The sequence below is a fragment of the Miniopterus schreibersii genome (assembly GCF_964146895.1).
Source record: "Miniopterus schreibersii genome assembly, chromosome: 6".
NCBI classification, from domain to species: domain Eukaryota; kingdom Metazoa; phylum Chordata; class Mammalia; order Chiroptera; family Miniopteridae; genus Miniopterus; species Miniopterus schreibersii.
In genome coordinates, this window is record NC_138107.1 from 51387700 (window position 1) to 51407983 (window position 20284).

Consider the following 20284-nt stretch of genomic DNA (forward strand, 5'->3'; position numbering starts at 1 on the left):
ATATTTCTTAATTATATCAGATAATTTTGGTTATGTTGGGGAGAAAAATGAACTCATGAGTTAAACAGAATTCTCACTTAAATATCCATTGTTGGGAAAAGAGGTGCACATATCACACCAAAATGCAGAAAGTCAACTGTTTGAACTTAGTAAAAAAAAAAAAAAATTCCATGCATCATCGATTTAAAATAATTTTAAATTACATTTATTATCTTACTTGATCCCCTCTCCACACCCAAGAAACAGACCCTGAGGGAAGGATTAAGCACAGTCTTCAAGGTGGAAGTTAGAGAAGGTACTGTAAAGACAGAAGTAACAAAGGCGGTGCAGACAGCCAACAAGAGAAGAGTTACTGAGCCAGCTATTATTGCAACGAGTGACTGAAGCTTAAACTCTTAGAGAACATCTTGGACATCATATAAAGTGCATGTGTCAAAATTATCATGGGGTAAGGAAGCTGGAATAATTATAGTTTTATAACCATCGATGTCATTCATTGGTTAAGAGCTGCCTCTACAGGGACATTCAGTGTTAGCAAATTCCAACCAGGTATGCTCATAGAAAAAGCATTTTCATAGGGCAAATCAAAGGTGACAATGACCATGACGTAGGTGCTGACCACCAGAAATCAAGCTGAGAGCCACTGAAATGGTAAGTGGATTTGAAGGTACATGGGCAGAGCACTGAAAGCTTCTGCTACAATTCTGTTTACCAGCAAAATTCATACTCCGCATCAACATGACAGTGTTTACTATAAGCATTTACAAAGTTGTTCCTACCCATAGATTTTTGTTATATTTTTTCATTAATTTTATATTTCAAATATTAATTTGGAGTCATTGGTCAATCTCTTGTGATTTAGAAATAAATTATGCAAAGCAATACTGACGCAATAAAAGTCTATGAAAATACATTACAAAACACACTGCAGTCTTAACTAAGCATCGCTTGAATAAATTAATGTTTTATGTAACATATTTTAGTATATGTACAGAGCAGTTCATTTCTTGTGCTATGTGAAAGGTATATAAGAGTTCTATATTATTTTTGCAACTTTCCTTACTTAAATAGTTAAAAATATTTTTTAAATTCTAAGAACATGATTTTGACAAGTGGGACAATAAATGTATGAAAAATATGTGAATACCAAATATTTAATAACCATAATTAATTATATATTTCATACATGTCACATAGATGTGTCATTGCTTAACTCCTTTTCACCTCAAAATGGTTCCATACTTAATAAACTTTAGGGATACACCGTTTTTTTGTAGGCTTTAATGTGAAAAATACTACCCAAAAAGTATAGTATGCAAGCCAGGTTATGATGTGTCTTTAGGGTAAAATTGTAGCACAAGGTATTAGATGTTCTGCATTTGCTACTCTTCCAGAACTTAAAACAGCAACAACAAAAATCTTGGTGAACCAGAGATCAAATACAGACTGTTTATAACAGCTGTTATCAATTACTTTCTTCCCTGATGACCAAGAGGCAGATGTGATAATTAAATGACACGTTTCATATTTCAGGCAGAAGGACTAATATCCGCATAGCACTACTTGTTAGCAAGTAGAAATGAGTCCATTGTTCCGAGGAAATTGCAAGATCTTATTTGTGTAGATACTGTTAGCCTGGAGAGCCTCCTTTGGCTGGGGCTGGTTTGCGAAGGTCCCTGTCTGATTCTGTTTATTACAGGATGCGAGGCCCAGCTTCCCTTAACCATCTGGTTCTCTTAGAGCATTCAAGGAAACAGCTTAAAATATTCTCAGGGTTCCTACCAAATACAAGGCCTGTAAATGCCTTAATTAAAAATCTATTTTTCATTGTGTTACCCAGTATATGAGAGCATGGTTAAATCTTTTACTAATGAGATACAAAAAATAATGAAGTAAATAACAACACCATTATTTTTCAAACAATAAGAATAATCCTGCATCATATTAAAATTATCTCTAAGCATTTTCTCTTGTAAATCACAATAGGATAAAGAAATGTGATATAGATATGTATGAGAATGATTCTTATGGAAGGTGACCTATAGGTTATGTATTGCTTGAAAATTTAAGGACATATATGCTTAAATCTATGTATATAACTTATAGTATAATGCATAAACTAGAAAGCAACCCCCCAACATTTCCTTATTTAATATAGATATGTTAATGTGTTTATGTAATGAATTATATGATAAAGCTCTTGCATTCTATAAATCATTCTTTGACTAGTGCTCTCTTTTTTTCTGTCACAATACATTTTCTAAATAAGGCATTATGTTTACAGTAGTTGAATATATGAGTCAATAAATAGCTCTTGAAGGTGATGGAATGTCAAAACAGAACAGAGCTATTTGATAACCACCAAACTGTCTGTAGCACATATCAATATGATGGGCATTAGTCCCACTAGTCTACATTTTCACATAATAAAGGAGTCACAAATTTAATGTAGTCTATTCTAAAGTTCTGTTTTGAATCAGTCTGATATTTTGTCTGTAAATAAAATGAATAAAACACATCATAGCAAAATTTATTATAAAAGTATTACCTATTGTAAATCTATAGGTTAGGGAATTGAATCTTTGTATAATATTTCATGTTAGAATATTTCCCTTATTTTAATAAATCTACCTGTTACATCATTTAGTATTATGTGAGTACATAGCTTTTTCTTTTGATTTTTACTGCCACATTTCAAAATTTCACCTGTGAACAACTGAGTGACAATTAATATCCTAAGGACAGGTTAATATTTTTATTGTTATAAGTCATCAGATGCAGAGAAACCACTAAAGAATATATATTGGGAACCAAACTGAGTTGTTTCTTATCCTACTGGAGAATCTAAATACTAAATACAAACTAAAATTTTTTAAAATTACATTAAATTATCATTATCTATTTTACTTTAAATATTGCAGGAAATTTAAAAAATAATTCCAATTATGTAATGCATTTTTCACTCAAAAATCATTTGTAAGTAAACAAATAAAAACATAAAAACATAAGCTTTTATTTATAGGTGGCGCATAATCACAACTTACTGTTCCAAGAATATTACATATATTTTAAGGATATTAAATATGCCTTGAAAATAAAGTGGGAATAAGGAAGGACAATATGTGTATCTCTGTGGAGAGTGAATCTCAGAGAAAAGAAGCCTAGAACACTGTAATGCAACATATCAAATGCAGATAAAAGTTAAACAAGAAAGTAAAGAAATAAAATTTTGTGTACTGGAAAGTTAATTATTTTTCTTGCATGGGCATGTAGCATTATATGTGAAGAGGTAGAATGCAAATATAAATTAAATATATTAAAATAATAGTAGCACAACTCAACAAAACAAAATCAGAATATCTTGTAGAATATTGTTGGTAAACAAGCCCACACTCTCATTTAAGAACTTGTCATTAACTAACCAATACAACAAATGTATTTGTATTTCCATTTTATAAGCAAGAAAACTAAGGTATAGAGACATTGCACTCCTTTCCCAGAATAAGAGATTTGAAATCTTAGGCTATGGAAATATATATTTCAAGTTTGGAACTACTATGCTATATTTACTGCAAGTGTGTGTTTGTGTGTATGTCTTTAAACAAAATCCTTAGGTTTTACAAGTCTAGAGTTAAAATTGAAATGCCTGCACTTGGAGGGCACTAACTTATCTAACTGATCACGCCTTCTGTCATGAGCATACTACCTTGCTTAGAGGAAAGGAGATAGTTCTTAGTAACTGACTGATTATTTTTAGATCCCAAAGTTAAAATTTCTAATAATCTAAACTCTCAAACATAATCAGAACATTCAATGTTTCCTATCTTGGTGTAACATCCTATAATATTCTGATGCAGCATTTCAACCTAAAATTATAGCATTATATGAGAGAGTAAACATACACATACACCCTTAATCAAAGAGATTTTAAATAAAAATATTCAATCTGATAGGAAAGTTACTAGTATAAGAAATCACATTAATCTGCAATTAACAATCAAATACATTTTTGTAATGTCATATTAATCATTGTTATTTGAGATCCTATATTCTTCATCAATACATGTTTCTTATAATTTTTAAAGAAATACAATTTAATGTTCATATTATTAGCAGAAAACTATTTTATTTTTTTATCCCCTGCAATATTTAATATTGTATAAAGGCAATTATATTTTTGTCTTCTAAAATACATAAAGTGTTTTCTTTCTTTTCTTTCTGTTTTTTTATTTTTTCTGTTGTAGAGACACCAACCAGTCTAACCCATGGGATTAACATTCAGAGTAGGAGACTGCAAGGATACAAACAACTCCAGCTACTTATGTTTTGAGACTTGTCTACTAGTAGGTGGTCTCTTAGGTTTTTGTGTTTCATTTTTTTAAACAAGTCTCTGGACTGGAAAGTTAGTTCATGCTGGATTACACTATAATGGGTCATGTAAGAAGGAAGCTGTCTGGGACATACAGATGGCCAAGAGACACATGGAGAAATGCTCAACGTCACTAGTCATCAGAGAGATGCCAATTAAAACCACACTGAGGTATCACTTCACCCCTGTCAGAATGGCTCCATCAACAAATCAACAAAAGGCACGTGCTGGGTGGGGAGGGTGTGGAGAAGGGAACCCTGGAACACCGCTGGTGGGAATGCAGACTGGGGCAGCCACTGTGGAAAACAGTACAGAGGTTCTTCAAAAATTAAAAATGGAGCTGCCTTTTGAACCAGTGATTCCACTTCTAGGAATATATCCTAAGAATCCTGAAACACTAATCAGAAAGAATATATGCCCCCCTATGTTCACAGCAGCACAATTTACAATAGCCAAGATCTGGAAACAGCCCAAGTGCCCATCAGTAGATGAGTGGATAAAAAAGCTATGACACCAAGGAATACTATGCAGCTTAAAGAAGAAGGATCTCGTACCCTTTGGGACAGTATGGATGGACCTGGAGAATATTATGCTAAGTGAAATAAGCCAGGCAGAGAAAGACAAACATCACATGATCTTACTTATATGTAGAATCTAAAGAACATAATAAACTGATCAACAAAATAGATTCAGTGACACAGAAGCATGGAACAGACTGAGGGATCTCAGACGGAAGGTGGGGGTGGGTGGGGAGAGATTCACCAAAGAATTTATATGCACATATGCACAACTCATGGGCACAGATAATAGTGTGGAGAGGGACTGGGGAGGGGGGTGGGGAAGAGATGGAAGAGGTCAATGGAGAGAAAAGGGGACATCTGTAATATTTTGAACAATTAAAAAAAAAAAAGAAGCAAGTTGTCGGAAGCATTTACAGCTACAGACATTAAAGGGCAGCTTCATCAGTTAGATTTTCCAACTTCTCACAGAAAAAAAATCAGCATTCTGTTCTAACTCTTTTTTCAGTGAGACTTAATCTTCCAGTCCAAAGACAGCAATACATCCTATATGTTTTACTCTTTCTTTTGTGGAATTTATAATGAAAAACGACATATTAAACTGTTGCCTCTATGCATTAAAATGTTTACTATTCATCTGTATCTCTCTGAAAACCATCTCATGGACACAGAGCGGAGCGGCACAGATCCTCCTTCAAGGGAAGACTTGTGTCCAGCTGCTTAGCGTGTGGTCAGCACACACCTCCTGCTGTCAGCTTCTTCTAGGTCAGGCTGCAGGTGCCCGCTCAGGAGGTCACACCCTCCCAGGGCAGCCTGCACCTGGCTCCAGGAGAGGCAGGGCTAACAAGGCCTGGCCATTTCAACTTGATGCATGTCAACTCTGATCAATAATAGTTGCTCCAGGCCTTCCCCTCAGGAGTGGCCCAGACTTTGTCAGGCCTGCTTTCCATTTTTATTTCCTCTATGCCCAGCCCATCTTCGCCCCTTCCTTTCTCAAGTGTTGATTTCAAATGAACGATTTCATCTTCAATCTCCATCTTCAGCTCAGCGCCTGTTTCTGAAGACCACAGTCTGCAGCACCACACCGGAGGAAATACTGTCCAGAATCATTTTTTGAGATCAAGGGTCAAAAGGTCTTTATAGGTTTAAAAATGCAATTTAAAAAAAAAGGCCATCAATATGATTTTATGTAATTGAAGGCAATTTGGCTTTTATACAAGTTGTCCAAAACTCAGCACCATTTTAAAGTCATTTGGAAATGCTAGATGTACTAGCTATTTGGGAGTTGTGACAATTCAAGAGCTATTCAGATGATGGTTGAAAATAAAAAAATTATCTTAATGGATTAAAGAAAATGGAATTTTGAATCCCAGCACAAAAGATGCCTTGTTTTTTTGTTAAAATGCAACTAAATTATATTCTTTTACAATTGTAGTCACAAACTAAGCCTGTGTGTGGCAAAATTCAAATGTCATAGAATTTTTATTCCCTTTTGAAATCACCAGCATGTAAAGAAATAGGCTGAAGAGAAACTGCTGGTCCACTCAGTACATACCTAAAACTACTATAACAGAATCCCGTTTGAAATCCACAGGTATATCAATTATTACTGCTCACATTTCATGATTTAGGAAAACTTTGTCCTACCGCCAGGCTATTCTGAATTGCATTGAGTCAGAATACATGTGAATCAGCAGAGCATTGTTTAAGGTCAGTAACGAGGGGCACTTCTTAAAGGGTAATGATTCCGAAAAATCACAAAAGACCCCAAGTAGCCAAAGCAATCCAGAGGAAAAAGAATGAATCTGGAGGTATCACATCGCCAGACTTCAGATTATGCTCTAAAGCAAAAATCATCAAAACAGCATGTATTGGCAGAAGAAAAGACATACGGGCCAATGGAACAGAATCGAGAGCCCAGAAATAAACCCACATATACATGAGCAAATAATTTTCAACAGAGGAGCTAAAAACATATAATGGAGACAAGATAGTCTCTTTGCAACAAATGGTGCTGGGAAAACTGGAAAGCCTCATTTATATCGTATTTTAAAATCATAATTCTTTTATTTATAGAATGAAGATAATAATGTTACCTACCATATAAGTTTGCAAATAAAAGCAATTATTGCTAATTTTTATGCATTAGGTCTATGTCATGCAACTTTGAAATTTGAAATTATAAGCCCTAAGAAAGGAATAAGAAAAAAAAATTAAAAATAAGTTCAAAAAACAATTTAGCTAGAAAGTGGGAGAGATAAAAATAAATCCCAGGTGTGTCTGACACCAAAGCTTCTGGGCAATTCATTAGATTCGAGCATGGAAACTTTATGAACAAAGTGTGTGGAGAAGCTAAATATATTTGGAATATATTTTATGATGGAATAACTCTGGTTGAAGGTGATTTGTTGAAAAGATGCTCACACAGCCCCCTACTCTCTCCACCTGTGGCCTTTCTCTGATGTAGTAGCAATTCAGATGGTTGTGCATAACCCCCAGGAGCCCAGCAGAAATAAAAAAATTATCTTAATGGATTAAACAAAAAGGAATTTTGAATCCCAGGACAAATAATGGTTTGTGTGTTTTTTTAAATATTTATTACAAGGTTCTATAATGACATGCAAGGAATAAGCCAAAAGGGACCATAATACAGAAAGTCCCCCTAATGTATAGGATTTTGAAAATTACCTCTTTGTCTGAAAAAATAATCACCAGTTTACTAAGGCAGCATCAGAAATCCCATGGCCACATTAGACTGAGTTGAGAACATATCATTCCTGGGTGTCCCTGAGCTTCCTCTCGGTTAAAGGACGCAGGTTTGAGAACACGGCACCCTGTATTTTTGCTCTATAGACTGTTCGTTTTGTTTCCTAAAGTGAATCTGAATAACTTCTGGAGGACAAGGGCCATGAGAGATTGAAAAATGTAGAGATACAGATACAGATATATAGATTCCATGATGTTTATCACAGGTTAGTCAGCATTACAAATATTGCTTCAATACACTCATTTACCAAAGTAGCTTCATGCATCAGGAAGCAGAAACCAGGATGGTATGGATTGGAATGGGGACTGACCCTGAGAAAATGAAGACACTGACCACAGACTTCATTTGCTGAGACTTGGGCTGTAGCAGGAAGGAATTAATAGCTAGAGGGAGGGAGGTTTTTCTGTTTTGTTTTGTTTTGTTTTGTTTTGTTTTGTTTTATTGTATTGTATTAATGGACTATAGTGGGGTCTGTTTATTTGGAGGCAAAAAGAAAAAAGTCAAACCTAGGTGATAAAATACCTTCTGAGAAGAGACAAGAGAGGCCAGGATAAAATAAAACCAGGTGGATGACTTAGTCTTCAGTGGGTGCAGGGGCAAATGTTCCTCCATGCCTGGGAAAATAGGAGGTATACATGAGATCAAGGGCAGATGGATTCGTGAATGAGAGATGTTAGGAAATTCAGGGTGCTGAAATGTAGTTGTTTCCATTTTATATTGTGAAGAAAAAAGATCATCTCTGGATAACGCAGGATCGAGAGGTGGTAAAGGACACTTGAGGAGGGCAGTGGAAATTTATAGTAGCCACCAAAGCAAATAACCGAGGAGCTGACCAGCGGCCTATGATAGAATTGCCATGAACTGTTGAACGTGCATCTGATATTGGGAACCGTGAATTTCTAATGACCCTACTAGATTTTGTTTGTGATTTTATTTCAGAAGCACTCAGAAGTGTGAGTCGAGAAACAGTATATAATAATGGAATTTATTTTTTTACTGGGGTTTTTTTTAAGGGTACAAGAAGCGGTTAACGTGAACGGAACAGCTGACCATACAGGGAAGAGAGCGTAACAACAGTGAAGAATCCCAGTTAAGGAAGAAAAGAGGAGAAAGGAGGAAGAGCTAATTTGGAGAAGAGATAAGATAATAATAGAATAATAGTAATGATATAAGAACCATTTAGTGATCATTGTGTGCCCTGAACTGTTCTTATTGGTCTTATTGAATCCTCCGTTATAACAAACATATAAAGTTGGTGCTGTTATTAACGCATTTTACAGATGAAATGATTGAAGCACAAAGGATTAAATAAGCAGCCCAAGACCACTCAAACAGCAAGTGGTTAATACAAGCTAAAGAGACCGAATGCCAACTAGAGTTACTGAGTAAGAGGGTGGAAAGATAGGATGCGAATTGTCAGGTTTAATATTAGAGTCTAAGATTTCAAAAGTGCAGCATTTCAATTCACAGCAAGACGCACATATAGTTAAAGGTATGTGTTGGTAAAATGAAGAGTGTTAATAGATAAGAAGCTAAAAATTACTATTTTGAGTCCTACAATTAAAAATGATTTGCAGTAACTGCTAGGAAAAAGATTGTTTTTAAAAACCTATCTCCTTTTCTTTATCTCTCAGTTCAAACTAGATATTTGAGAGTTTTTCTCCAATTGTTCCATTTTCTAATTACTTTCTTTATAACAAATTTTATGAGAACATTGTGTGCATTTATTTTAATGTCAAGCAATTATGAGTGAATGGTGGAAGAATGCTTGTTTGCATGAGCATCAAGTTCCTTGGAATTTGTGTGTAGAAAGAAGATGAGCCGCATATTAAAGTCCTCAAAATATAGGACCATGGTCAGGAGCTGGATGGCAGCAATTAAGCAGTGTAGTGATTGGTAAATAAGATAGCTGAGGGACGGAAGCGGCAATGACAGTCTGAGAACAATTTGTTCGCCTCAAAGGTTCTACTACTCCATGGTGCCAGCACAGCCCCAGGGAAGCAGCGTCCATACAGAAGAGCCAGAATTTGGTGAAGGCAAGGAGGTAGTGAAAATATGCTTCCCAAAAATGAGAATGTGAGGTAATGTTGTTTAATGATTATATGTGATGCCTTCATAATAACACAGTGAGAGTGAGGATAGCATTTAAAAATATGAAATAGAGCTGATTAGAAACACATAATTGTAGAATGTCATCCAAATGTAAATATGCTGATCTGTATATTTATGTGATTTTTCCCCAATAGTGTTTCTTGTCCAGTAGAAGTGAGAAAGAAGATAGGAAAAAATATTTCATTTTTGGAGGTGGCCAAACATGACAGGATTGAGATAAATAAACCAGTTCAATGTTTATTTTATAATAGTAGAATGTCCTTTTGTATTTGAATCCCTGGAGGCGCTGCATATTAAGTCATAATTGCTTATTCCAAGGATCCTCATGTCTGTAGGAATGTTGAACACCAAATACTGGTTTTTAAAAAAATGAACAAAATTATGCAATAGAACATTTTCCATGCACTCTTAAAAATGCCATGTAATCTGATTATTCATGACAGTAACAATCAAATCTGTACTTCACAATTGTGAGGGTGAATTTAGTGATTCACTCAAAGCCAATGAATGATGCATAGTTTTAGCCTGTGTAATGTATACGTGACAAAGTAACTCACTTGTTAAACAAAACTCAACAATACCATCATTACTATTACGTGTGTAACATCTGAGCTATCTAACAGGTTTCCTTTCATTAAATGTTTCCATTCATTAAACAAGATTTATTATCTCTGAAAATGTCAAGGGCAACAATTAAGAATTGTATTTAGGTATGTGATAAATGAATACTTGGACTCCTAGATATCATCCTGATTGTAAAGGGCTGGTGTAATGACAGAGCACAGAGTCACTCCTGAATTTTAATACCATTTATATGACTCATCAGCTATGTGATCACAGGCTCCTGTTCTTCCCTAAGCCATGCAGACATTATTAATACCTATTTCATAGTAGGTATTAAATAAAATGATAAATGTAAAATGTTTAACACACCATCTGGTGCATAGTAGGCTCACAAAAATGCTATTTTATATTATTATTATTTTCTAATTTTCTGTAAGTGTGGCTACAGAAACACCAGAAGAGTAATGCCAGCCATGTAACAAGACTCCTGTAAACTCCATTTGACTTTAGATATTGTTGGATGAACATGATGCCCCGGGAAGACACTCTGTGGTTGAAATAATTCACCTATAATCAAGAAGAGTAACTAACGTCAGTATTTCAGAATACAGTGAAAGAATATTCTGGGAGCTGTTTTAATATATCACATTCTATCCTAGTAGCTCTTTTCTCTGTTTAAAACGCTGTATAGGGCACTTTGATCGTTACTTGAAAAAGTAGAAAGGTTTTATCATTGTTACCAGAAAATATAATAAAAATTGATCTTCTGTTTATTCTTACAGCATACTACAATGAAATAATGAAGACTTAGAGTAAATTTCAATAAAGGTAAAATTAGGCCTAGAGAAAACATTGTTCATGGTGGATAATAGAACAATCATTATCAGAGGTTATAAGTCAAATAATATAATATGGATTCAAAAGCAACTGATTAATTAATTACTCTACACAAGCACGTGATTGCACCCTAAAGCAATTTCATAAAGGGTAAAATTTTTAAAACTGAATATTAATTGTACTATTAAATTATTTGTATATTAGAATTTCTAGATAAAACCATTCGTGGTGCAGAATGACAAGAAGAATGTGAAAATATTTATGTAGATTATTATAATCAGCCTAATTCTTCTTACTTGATTCTTACAAAATGTTAGACGTAATCTCTCTGGAGAAAGACCTATTCACTGTTCCTATTATCATTCCCTCCTGAAGTTTCCCCCTCATTACTATATTTAGCACAATACCGAACAGAATGACTGGGAATACACATTTAGTAAGAGAGCAATAGGAATTTAAAAGAGATTTGCGGAAAAGTAAAGCGTTACTGGGAGAACGCGGGCTATCTAGGTCTAGAACATGGGTTTTAGGTAATTCCATTTCGCTGAGTCTTTCATATATGTATACGCAGTGGAAGGCAAGTGTGTCCTGGGTCTTCCCACTTGTAGCCCTCTCAACAATGGACCATTTTCCTACCACAATTTATACAATAATGGTCCTGGAGTTGGGCTGAGTGCCCGCTTCGCTTTCCATTGTTGCTCGCAGACCATTTTCCTTCCTTCCTTTCAAAAGCAAGCAATACTGAATTTTGTGTCCCTTGTCCATATCGCTACACCTCCATGACACTTTCTTCTACACTCACGGATCATTCCCACTGTTGACTGTTGACTGTCAATTCTTCCAACGCTGCTCCTGTATTATTACTGGTGATTTCATTACACACATTGAACACTTCTCTTCCAACAATTTACCTTACTCACAAACCTCAGCTATTCTCTTCAGTAGTTGTGCCCTAAACCTTGTTATTATATAATAAGGGACTAAGCCACTGGCTTATTTATGTACTATATTATAATTTTAGTCATAATTTTAGAGTATACTCTTCTACTTAAAAAAAGTGTGTGGTAAAATATGCTGTTACCCTGGCAGCAGCCTCATACACCTCGTGTTTACGCGTCTCAGTTGCATCGTTCTTTTGAGCTTTGATTTAATATTATGTTTTGTGCAGAATGTGCTGCATGGGCTTACAGCCTAGGGCAACAGGCCATGCCATGCGCTCTAGGTATACAGCAGGCTCTGCCATCTAGGCTGTTGCAGACGCACTTCACGCTGTTTGCACATGATGCAGTCGCCTAGGGACGCAGTTTTTAGAATGTTTCCCTGTAGTTAGGTGGCGCTTGGCTGTTTACAATGGGCTCGAGAGCATACGTTAACTAGCTCCCAGCTTCCTTACTTACTGCATCTCTTGCTCCTCTTCTTTCCTCTCAAAGTACACTCGTTACACGAGGCTCCCTTGAGTTCTCTTCACATACGTTCATGCTCCAGTCTCAAGGATCTTCGTATTGGCTTCTTGCTCTACTTGGAAATCTCTTCCTTCAGACATGTGTATGTTTTATGCCCTCTCTTGCTTCAAGCCTTGCTCATTTAACTCCTTTCTTTTTGGGAGTGTATTCTGATCATCCCCGGTGACATTGCAAGGCAGTGCTCTTTGCCTACACCCTGCTCTTTACTTTGTTTTTTTACTCTAGGGTTTTTCACAGCACTTGTTTCCTTTGAACTTAACTTATAACTCAAAAATTAATTATTTTCAGTGGCCACCTAACCTTAGTAGAATGCAGGAATTTAAAAAGATTATTTTAATGTGTGCAAGTAAAGCAGTTCTTAGCACATGGGCACAGTCAAAAATATGTTTTATGTTGGAGATGAGTAAGAAAATAAATATTTGAGTAAATATTTGAGGAAAAACAAATAGGAAGGCTAGCAATATCTGAGCTTAGTTTCTGAAATCCTGCACTGAAACTTTAATAACAGTGCTTTGGGAAGAATAAAAACTCAATTTACATGTGACTTGATCACAGTTTTAATAATTTAATAAAAATGTTTTGTTACCACTTAAACAGCCTGCAGGTCTATTTCAGGAGAATGAAGAGAGATTCCTGGAAGCTTGAAAAGTTTTAATTTCTTTACCATATGCCTTGATGTCAACTCCACAACTCCCTAGCTATCAGGAAACTACTTTTGGCAGGGTTTTACATAAACACAATTATTTTAGTTGCTTAATCTGTAAGCAAAATTAAATATCTACCCAGAAATTTAATAAAGTATCATTTTCATATTTCTATCCAATAAGTCATTCCTCTTACTTCTCTGATTTTTCAGTCTCCTACCTCAGTTTAGGTAGAAACACATTAAAAGTTCAAAATCACACATGAGATTTAATAACATATACAAATTATATATGTATACACACACACACACACATATATGTAATGGAAAGAGTATGGAGCAGAAAATCTGAACTACATTTAAGTTCAGGAACTTGACAGACATTACATACAAAGTAAACCAGTTAACCATTTACCTTTATGGTAGTGATTTATTTAAGAAAGCACTTGATATTATACATACATAGTATGTATCAAATCCCATATCTATATATGATAGTAGATGTGTAGCTACCGTAAGTTTTCTGAAAACAAATATATCAGCAGACTCAAAGGTAGATAATCATTAAGGAATTAGGAAAGCCATGTGTTTGTAGATACATATTTAAGCTGGAGTAAAATAAACATCATTATCAGGATGTGTGACCAGATGTTTCATTTTCCAAGTAGACATAGTTTAATGTTTAGAGTTCCAGTTCTAAATGAGCACTGCTTCTTGCCCCTGCTACAGTGTTCATGTGGACATGGGAAAAGAATAACATGATTATTTCTATTTTTAAGAACTGATATTGATTTATTAGTAGAATACTTAACTCTTTAATACATATTTTGAATTTGACTGCTCAGCTTTGAGGGTAGATTTATCAAGTCTATCATAGATTTTTTTTCTGACAAATATTAGAAACTTGGGCTTGATATTCTGTTATGTAGATATTAACTACAAATGACTACTCTTCCTTAATAAATAGTAAATGTATTTTTCTCTTTATTGGTGTTTCAATTTGCGAATAACACATGTAATTATTCTCATTGAAAATGTCAATCAGTTCAGAAATATGTAAAGTAAACGGTGAAAATCTTTTACTGTTATGTCCTTACGTTAGAGGTAGTTCATCGGTAGTTTGGTGCATATCCTTCCTGCTCTTTTTGTCTATAGTGGCATAAATATATATTTATACACACAGGCATATTTTAATTGATTAATTCATACGGTACATATTATTCTGAAAATCTGATAGTTTTCTTTTTTTCACTAATAACTTCAGATATTTTTTTATAATTCATTATTAGGAACCTATAACATTCCATAAACATGGGTATATTTTAATGCTAGACCTTACTTAACATAAGAAATATTTTTACTCCACTGAATTTCTGAAATGAACATGGTACAAAGTCTTTAGAAAAGTTTAAGGTAGAAATAAAATCTAATTCCATTTTAGAAGGGACTTCCATAACATTTATTTCTTTCTCTTTCCTATTTTAAATTAAATAAATTGTAGATCAAGTAAAGAATGTATATATTACATTTCTAATGAGCAAATTTAAAGTATATGTGAACAATATTTAAAGAGCTTCCCTTACATTTACAAAGTATTTTCTGTAGTTAACCTCAGTAAGTTAAAAATTATGAGCTATAATATGTTATTATTTCTATGTTACAGATAAAGAAATTAAGCTTTAAAGAGGTTTAGTGAATTGTTCAAAATTACACAAAAAGTAAAAGCCAGGGGCTGAAATTAAGGGGTCACATCTTGAGACTCAAAGACAAAATGCAAATTCAACTTTTTTTCCTTTTAAAATTTGCTGTACATTTTTTCACACACTTGATTTTTGAATAATAAATATTAAGGGCTTTCTTTGTATTCTAGCATTAAGTAGTCTAACATTTCTACTTTCAAAATTATTAAATGCAGAATTTATCAAGTATTCTAAATATCTCAATTATGAAAAGTATTGTATTTTTGATATGCAAGATTTTCCAGTAAATGTATTTACCATTTAAGATGAGAAAAGTTACACTTAGGTTATATTTTTTAAGAGAATTTGAAAAAAGATAAAAGTGTGTGTTTCTATTTGTTTCAATGGAAAAAAATAATAGGAGATGCATACTTAACACTCACTATATGCAGACATTGTATTACTATTTTAATGGTTATAGTACTAACCAGTATAATGTTGTTATACTAACACCATTCCTGTGATAGATAACATATTCTATATTGTAGAAGAAAAGCATATATTTAGGTTAAGGATAGCTAATGAACAGTAAATCCACAAATCAAACCTCCACTATCTAATGTAAAAAATGTGCTCTTAACCTCTAAATTACTATACTACAAAATCATGCTCACTTTAGTGAGTTATCCCAATGTTTAAATAGAAATGAAAAAGTGGTGTGTTTTTCAAGTCTTTTTAAGAGATGTAGAAAATATCCAACCTCATAAAGTTTGTTCTCTACAGAGATATTCTCCAGAATGTTGAAAGAAATGTTGTTTTTACCTGTATTTCCTTAGCTGCATAGATATTGGCATTCAGGTCCATGTTAGGACTGAGGATATAAATTGTGTGCCTATAAAATTTTCCATTCTCTTAATGTATTTTATGTGGCAAATTCCTCTTGTTCCTTATTATGGTCTATGAGTGTAATGATTGGGTAATGATATCCAATATTCTGAATCATTTTATGCATATACACTATATTCATGCAAATTTGATTTGCCTAATACTCTGCTTTTTAATTTGCATTTTCATAGAACCAGTTGAGTATTATGAGGTAAAATTATATTGACTAGTTTCAACATCTTAGAAAGCTAAATCATCATTATATGGGAAATGTTTAAAGGTAATTAATTATAAATGAATCATGAAAAACTATTCTCAAGGCACACATCTTGAGTTATAATGTGATAATAGCTACATGTTCTCAAGATTTATTTTAGAATTATGGTATATACCCAATGCTTTAATTAAAAAATTAAACTGAGTAATTTTAAATAGAGGGTATTCATTTTTTTATTGAAATACCAATGTGAATATGTTTATGTAATTCTAAGTTGGTCCAAATTAGATAGAAATGGCATAGAAATCCAGAGGCACCAAATGCATATCTACATAAATGCATTAGGGATTTTTATTCAACAAAATTATGTCGTAAAGTTTACTACCACTAAATTTTTAAATAAAAATAACAAATTTCTACTCTGAATCAGTAGAAATCATACATCTTCGAGCATGATACATTTCCCCTTTATTTTCTGGTTAAAAAATGAGAGCACTTTCAAAACAAAAGGCTAGCATCAGGTCACGGAGCTGCGCCAGCTAGAGCACATAAGCATCTTGGTACTAAACTGAAGTACATCTAAATATTCACAGGTGTCAGATTTGGAGAAATATGGACAAAAGAAGCATGATGAATAAATACCCGGAGGCATAAAAGAGCATGGTGAGGGTGGACATATATGTGCAATTGGTTTTATTTGATCCGTTTCTCAATCCTACCTAGGCATTAACATTAATCTTGAGTCTTTTCAAATATACAGAAAACTAAGTCGAACATTATTATTGTTGAATCAAAAGCTTCAGAAATATCAAGGGATTTATACATTTAAAAGGTACACAAGAATAAACTCAAAATAAATAAAAGACTTAAATGTAAGTCACAAAACCACAAAAATCCTACAAGAAAACATAGGCAGTAAAGTCTCAGACATTTCTCCTAGCAATATTTTTGCCAATATGTCTCCTAGGGCAAGGGAAATAAAGGAAGAAACAAATGAGACTACATCAAACTGAAAAGCTTCTGCACAGCGAAAGAAACCATCAATAAAATGAAACCGAAATCCACTACACATTCATCAATGATACATTGGGCAAGGGGTTAATTTCCAAATTATATAAAGAAATTATACAACTCAAAACCAGGAAGACAAACAATCCAATTAAATGGACCAGAATCGACACTTCTCCAAAGAGGACATACAGATGGCCAACAGATATATGAGAAAATGCTCAATGCTACTAATCATCAGAAATGCAAATTAAAACCACAGTGAAAGATCACCTCACACCTCTCAGACTGGCTCCATCAATAAATCAACAAACAACAAGTGCCGGGAGGGTGTGGAGAAACAGGAACCTTAGTGCACTGTTGGGAACGCAGACTGCTGCAGCCGCTGTGGAAAACAGTGTGGAGGTTCCTCAAAAAATTAAAAATAGAACTGCCTTTTGACCCAGTGATCCCACTTCTGGGAATATACCCTAAGAATCCTGAAACACCAATTGGAAAGAATATATGCACCTCTATGTTCATAGCAGCATTATTTATAATAAGCACAATCTGGAAGCAGCCCAAGTGCCCATCAGTACATGAGTGGCTAAAACAGCTGTGGGACATTTACACCATGGAATACTACGTGAGCATAAAAAAGAAGGAATTCTTTTCTTTTGCAACAGCATGGATGGACCTGGAGATTACTATACTAAGTGAAATAAGCAGTCAGAGAAAGACAAATACCATATGATCTCACTTATATGTGGAATCTAATGAACAAAATAAACTGTCAAGCTAAATAGAACCAGAGTCATGGATACATGGAACAGACTGACAGCTGTTAGAGTGGAGGCGGGTGGGGACTGGATAAAAGAAGGTGAAGGGATCAGCCAAAGAACAGATATGCATAACCCATAGACACAGATAACAGTGTGGTGATGGCCAGAGGGAAGGGAGGGCAGGGCCTGGGTGGAGGTGGGCAAAGGTGTGTGTGGAGGGGGAAGGAGGGGATGGAGACATCTGAATATGGGGTGAACTGAAATGGTGTGTCAGAGATTAAAAATGTTTTAAGGATTTTGATAATTATTCCAAATGAAAGTTTGTACCAAATTATACTCTCACTAGTAGGGCATGAGAGTTCCCATTTCCATATAGCTTTATTAATAAGTGTTACAGGTTTTTAAATATGTACTGAGTTGCATAAGTAAAATTGGTATTTGATAGACTTAATTTGCATATATTCAATTATCACTGAGGTTGAGTATTTTCCATATATTTGTATTATGTATTTATTCTTTTGTAAATTCCTATTCATGTCAATTGGCAATTTTCTACATAACTATTCATATTTTCATTATTGATTTGTAAGAGCTCTTCATATATGTAAAACCCAAATCACGCATTAAATTATTATTTGTTTTTCAAGTTTCAGACTTTTCCTTTCTGTTTCACCAACCTATTTGTCAATTCCTATGCCAGTAAGTGTATACTTTAATTCTTAAAATTGTATAATATATTTTAATATTTGGATTGAAATTCTTTTATACAAAGTTGAAGCAAATAATAACCAAAGGGCATGAACAAAATTATGCTACAATCTTAAGAGCTTCTAAGATTCAAACATATGCAAATTAAAGCCTTCACTTATTTCATACTTCACTTAAGGCTAAATCATTCCACCAACACTGTCAGTGATATTTCAGCACAATAATTCTAAAGATAATTCAACTGCTTACTGAATGCATTACAGAGCTGTAACATTTAACACTGCAATAGTAGAAGTTTCAAAGACGACACAGTACTACATAAAGTGATCTTACCTCGGGTCAGTGTTAGTTCCTGACTTCATCCAGATTAGAGTCTACATTTTGTTTACAAGTAAAGTCAGATATGAGAAGAATACAGAACGCAGATGCTGAGAATCCTCTCTGAATCATCATAAATACCAAACGAAATGAATGCTGAATGATAATTTCTATTACTATTATCCACTGCCATTTACCCTGAGAGTTTGTCTTTGGCAGAACTTATAACAGCTAAATACAAGCAAATTGTCACCCTATATCTGACTATAAGTCCTATGTCAAACATTACCTAGGTACAGATGGATGAAAACACAGGAATCAATCGTGAAGGTGTTCTTGATTGACAACAGCAGGATGTTTATAAACTTCACAGTTAGAACATCTGATGTCTTATTTCCCAAGTATTCTTAAATTGCAACGTAAAGAAAACAGTAACTCTTTTCTGGCTGTTGTAACTCCGAAAGTGGAATTATCTAGCTCATATGTACCAACAGAGAATATTGGAAACACATACCTTCCCCCCCGCCAGTCCTCCCACTTGCCTATTATAGTATTTGTTCTTGTTGTTCAACAGATGTTAATTATGTTAGCAAAGGTTATTGTTTAATCTTAGTATTTTTAACTTGTTTTCCTTTTGATGTTTTCATGCAGAAAAAATCGATGTGGAGTTCAAGTTTCACTTCTGCCACTTACTTTGGCAAGAGATTTATTTTCTCTGAGCCACAAATTCATTATGAAAAATACAAATATATGAAGTTGCTGTGAAAATTAACCAAAGTAACATGGAAAATGCCTAGAATAGTGGTTGGAACAGGCTGAGTGCACCAAAGTGTTGGCATCTGGAAAAGTTCTCATTTAAGCCATTATTTTGTTTTGAGGTAGGAAAAAGCCAAATTTATTATTTCTCTCAAAACGAAACTGTTACTGACACATCCTAAACCCATTTCCTGGTGCCAAATAGAGCTCACATAATTCAGAATTCCCAAACAGGTCTCCAGAGCTCTTCAGTGTGTATAGCAGGTTGCCTCCATTTTTCATTCTCCTGACCTCCAATGATTTTACCAAAAAAAATCTAAGTGGCAGAAAATACTAGGCCAAATACCATTTATTTAGTTCTATCAAAATGTTTAAAAAACTGATTAGTTGTTATCACATTTCATTAAAAGTAACAAAACCCATAGGGATGGAAGGGAAGCAGAAGCTGCTAGACAGGATGTTTGGAAGAACAGGCAGACCTCACATGTCCACTCTAATCCGGGTTCTCTTTGAAGGACAGCTTGAGCAAGAAAGAAAAAAATAAGGGACAACGAGAGAAATATTTGACCTGCCTTGGTAACTAAAGCACAGAAATAAGGAGTAAAGTTCACATGCCTCAGCAATTCTCAGCCTGCCACCAGAGTGAGCAACATGCAAGGTAGCTCAGTCTTCTCACTTC